Below are 4995 nucleotides of genomic sequence, written 5' to 3'. Positions count from 1 at the left end.
GAACAAACCAATGTGGCATAAATTTTACGGACATTCGACACAATAAGTACGAGGGGCAATACAAAATTACATGCGGGAGTCAGCACAAAGAATTTATGACTGGGTTGTCTTGTCGCGAGATGAGCTTTCCCAAACAGTCATCGGTTACATACATCCTCCGCTTGTATCCGCGGTCGTGACTACACTTCTTCGAAACATCATCATATGGCACAGGGAGCCTGAAGAATTTAGCACAAAAGTGTAAGGGCCTTATCAGATACCACACTCTTCCAACGACACCTTTTATCGCTTGTGAACTTCCTTTCTGTATAGTACTTCAAAAATGTGTCCGCCGAGCGATCAGCTGTTCGTTAAAGTCGAAAAACAAAATATAGGTGAACGCGCAGCTTGTGCGGGATTACTAAAACAGTCATTCCTTGATTTCACTCCGCATTTGTACACAACGATAGTTAAGCGCTCCCCTCCTCCCTCTCCCAGTATTGGAAAATATAAGTGCATTTCGCATCTAGTTTGTTTTGTGAGTTCAACCTTGCCTAAATTAAGACGAACGTCTCTAGGATTTACGAAGCTGCACTGGGTTCTTTCATTCCCGCACGAGCTAGTACATTGCTTCCGGACTTGGCAGACCATTTATGTTTCCGTGGTTTCAATAACGCTTCTTGCTCCATGCTATCAAGCGGGAGTGGGCACATATTTCACGACCCACAGGCTTGGAATATACTTAACATGTTCGCGTGGCCTCTATTTCTATAAAAGGCACAAGTTATTGTCAGTATTAGGTAATCACCTCCCCGAATGATATTTTTCTACTATGTGTGCATTCAAAACAAGGCCGAATTCGTTGTCCGCGCTGCAAAACGAAACCAACCTCTCATGGTGCCAATATCGGGTCTAAACGAAGCGTCAACGGAATTCACTTGCACCTCGGATATTCGGAGGGGACAGTGGTGATATGCCGCTGCCATCGCTGACGCTAAGAGCGGCAAAGAAGCATGCAGTACCGCTTCCCCGGTTAGCTCTTGTTGGCCTTCGAGTACTCTAATAAGGACGCAGCTGTTTTTTCAAGTGCCCTAAACGTACTATTTGCTTTCAGACATCACCATAACGAGATGTTTAGGGCGCGGAAAGGCAAGAAGAAGCGAAAGAGAATGAAAACACTGCATGAGCCGCTATCAACTGCGCAGCGGACATCCCGTAAGCGCCGCGGAGAAGCGGCGGCAGGCGGCGCCGCGATCGCAAAGCTCGAGGCGTATAGCCTGAGGTAACTGCAAGAGCTAGGTTGCTTCAGCGGAAGCATGCGAGCGGACGCGAGAAGCACAGCCGACTCAGCTGACACTGCTGGACTGGCACCACCTTTAAAGAGAGTGGAAATTTTGTTTTATATTTTCGCAAACTAAATGATTCTTGCTTTACATTTTACGCCGCACGATTTACGAACGGCAGGGTAAATGTAGGTGAGGCAATATATCAGCGAATAAACAAATTAAGAGCAATTAAAGGACGGGAAACAAGCACCAAATCACACGTCCGCTGCCTACAGAGATGTGTACTTCTGTATTTACATAACGCAGCCGCATACACAGTGCGCAGCCCAAACATCTACATACGATCATCACTTACTGTGTTCGTTAGCTTCTAGTGCAGGGGTCGGCAACCTACGGCCCGCGGGCCGAATGTCGCCAGCGGGGCTGTATCATGCAGCCCTCAGCACGTCTTCAGAACCCCCCTGTCACTAACAATATGAGTGACGACGCGCCAGTTTTGACCTCAAATGGGGTTTTACGGCGAGGCAAGAGCAGAGAATGGATCGCTCCAGTTGCACTGTCCCCCATCTTCACACTTAGCCAGATTAACAATAGTCAATTATTGCCAAATATTATTGTCAATTCGCTGAATTTTTCTCTTTGCTTTCAAAGCCCCCTCCCCCTCCCACCCGATTTGCCGTCCAGCCCTCCGCCGTGTCGCCTTCATGCAACTCGAGTCGGCTTCATTCACCTCAAGACGTTGCCGACCCCTATTCTAGTCTATTAAGTGCAAACTGGGAATATATAATCCAACAGCGTATTTAAATAAAGTGAGAGCAAACAAGAAGACAGAACGGCCACTCAGTTCGCCCGATTGCGCTGCTGAGCACGAGGGTGCGGGTTCGATTCTCGGCCGCGGCGGCCGCTTTTCGATGGACGCGAAGAGCAAAAACGCCCGTCTGTACTAGATTTCGGCACGCGTTAAAGATCCCCGGGTGGTCAAAATTAATCTGGAGCCCTCTACTACGGCGCGCCTCATCGCCTGCGTTGCGTCGGCGCGTTAAACCCTACAATCAATCAATCAGTCAGCTCGCCCGACCATTTTGTTTTCCAGCCACTACTTTCGGAATCACAAAACAGATTTCACGCTTCTGGCGATCGCTGCATCTTGTCACTGAGCCACGCAATTAAAAGCAAGCTAATGTTTCACCAAGTATTCGTAACGGCGACACAAACCATCAGTGTTTAATGAAAGTGCACGCATAAGTGCGAAGATGCGCAAATGCGCGGCGCACCGCAGCAGACGAGCCTTCGGTCCGCCGTATTCGCCGACTATTGCACACGACCATCGCCGATTGCGTTACTCTTTTTTTTTTATCGGCTATGATTGAAAGTTGAAAAGTCCTTGTCGCCAAGTGTAATAGTTTAAACAAGAAGCTCTCACTTCAAATTCCACTGCATGAGACCATCGATCGCTGAACCTGCATGCGAGTGGCAGGAAGCCGTCACCGTCACAGCACTTTCGTCGACACTGTAAACGTATTTAGCAATTCAAAGCTTTTTTTTTTTTCTCCTAATGCCAAGTTGACAACCGCAAGAGATCGGACGTGTCGGAGATGGGCTGGAGACCATGTTGCAAAACTATCGGGAGCATCGAACTCATTTCGCTTCTGTCAACACGGGATCCTATGGGGCCCGCGCAACTTATACTACTACCCGGAAGTACTACCTGGAAGTCGGTTGTACAGCGACCTTTGGGCAGCGCAGGAGACCTATCGGTACAATATATGGTGGGGCATAACCGAGAAGCTTTGTTAGGGATGCTCACGTCTTCGGAAACCCGCACGTTGGTCAACGCGGAGAGAAAGAGAGAGAAAACATTTTAATGAGCTCTACAGTCAGAGTGGAACGCGGTGGATGGCGCGGGAGATTTGCAACAGTCTCATTCAGTTCCCTAGACGGACATCCATAGGATGTCACTCCTATGAACGTTGTGTGCAACCGCCTCTGGGCCGCGCGTTAGGAGAGTTTCTCATCTGTATATCAATGTCATGGTCTGAAATCCGGGACAACGTAGACCGTTTGAGTACCGCAGAATCATGCTTGGCGGCTTTTTGCTCGCCCAATTCTTGTGCCTGGTGTTTGTATCAAACGCAGGACCGGTGCCGAGGAAATAAGGACAACTCCTGGGCCCAGCATTGCCGCTCAGCTACCGAGGCCTGAGTGAACTCGCACTCGGATGGAATAAAAAGAACAAGGAGAATAAGAACATTTTTGCCCTGCTCGGCCCGTAAATAAGCGTACTACTTTGCAGCCTGCATTTTTAATATGCAATATACCTAAAAACCCATTGCTCTCTTTCACTACTGTGCCAGCAACCTATTTTATGCATTGCCCCTCCCTCCAGGTTGGCCGGGGCTCAGCCATGGACAGAAGCTTGAAATTGCTGTTGACCATATAATAATATATATAGCGAATCAGAAATGGGAAAATGAGGGGCTCAGTGAATTAAGACAGAATAGGTTGGCAGTCAAGAAAACCTCGGAAAGCAAAGGGGGAATGCGTTAGGTCATAGAAAGAGATGAAGAATTTTTTTAATCAGAAAGAAATTGGTGAAAAAATACCCGCCGGGTGGGATCCGAACCCACGACCTCCAGAATAGCGGTCTGGTGCGATAACCACTACGCTACCGGCGGGGCTGTTTCCCCACAACTTTCGCGGGTATTTATGTTAAGGCATTTTTTTTGTTTAGTGCACTTGGGGCGCTAGCCAGCGCCACTCGGACTACTCGGGGTGAAGGGGACCTTCTTTTTAACCCCCGGGTCGAGTCAACTCCCCTGCACCATCCATCTGCGGGACATGTATGTATATATATATATCCCACCCGGCGGGCATTTTTTCGCCACTTTCTTTCTTTCTTTCTGACTCAAAAAATTCTTCATCTATTCTTCACTGCCAACCCTTATTCTATATATATATATATATATATATATATATATATATATATATATATATATATATATATATATATTGTGAGGACTTAGTCATGGGCTACCCCTTTGGGACATTGACAGCTGCTACAGTTACCCAGTGGTCACTATCCCATACCTCATACCTCACCTTCTTCTGATAGTCATTCTCATCATCATCTTCCATCTCATCGGCTCGTATCACGTGCACGCGTGAGTGCGTGCCGTGCCGCACGCACGCAGGAGTAACCGCAAACGTACAGTCGCGCTCACTATGACCTACACCGCTCATTAGTATTCAGACGACTATATCGTCAAAACAATGACTATGGGCATATACGTTAGGATAAGGCTTGATTCATTAGGACGTTGTTCTCCTAATGCGCACTTGGTCTTTAACCCCGGGTGCCAACAAAGGTGATATAAAGCTGTGACTACTAATTAGCGGTGTAGGTCATAGTGAGCGCGACTGTACCTGCTGCATCGGACCCTAAAACTCCAGCATGATTCTCACTGATACATGAATGTTGCGGCTGTCACACTTTCAATGGGCAAACAATATTTACGCGAAGAGGGCCAAGGAACTCATTTTCGGAGAGTAAGCAGCGTATACAGAATAGGGAGGAAATAATTTTTAGAGTGCATTGTCACATCGTGAAAACAAAACATATACCTCGTCTCAAGGAACTCTAGCCATTTCAAGCTGCTTTCCACTCAGTGGCTCAGCCTAGGTTAACCTGAAAAAGGGGCAATGCATAAAATACGATGCTGGTGCAGTTGTG

At 47.5% G+C, this 4995-nt stretch overlaps 1 non-coding gene across 1 annotated transcript; it reads right to left on the bottom strand.

The window, feature by feature from the left end:
• Nucleotides 1–3867: 3867 nt before the first annotated feature.
• Trnas-gcu (transfer RNA serine (anticodon GCU)) lies at nt 3868–3940 on the bottom strand. Its single transcript has one exon. It is a non-coding gene; the product is annotated as a tRNA-Ser (tRNA).
• Nucleotides 3941–4995: the final 1055 nt, after the last annotated feature.

Source organism: Haemaphysalis longicornis, unplaced genomic scaffold, assembly GCF_048455015.1.
Source record: "Haemaphysalis longicornis isolate Haplotype H1 unplaced genomic scaffold, Haemaphysalis longicornis Haplotype H1 scaffold_7, whole genome shotgun sequence".
Lineage (NCBI taxonomy): Eukaryota > Metazoa > Arthropoda > Arachnida > Ixodida > Ixodidae > Haemaphysalis > Haemaphysalis longicornis.
The sequence above is the reverse complement of the archived record's forward strand: the minus strand, read 5'-3'. Positions and strand labels throughout refer to the sequence as shown.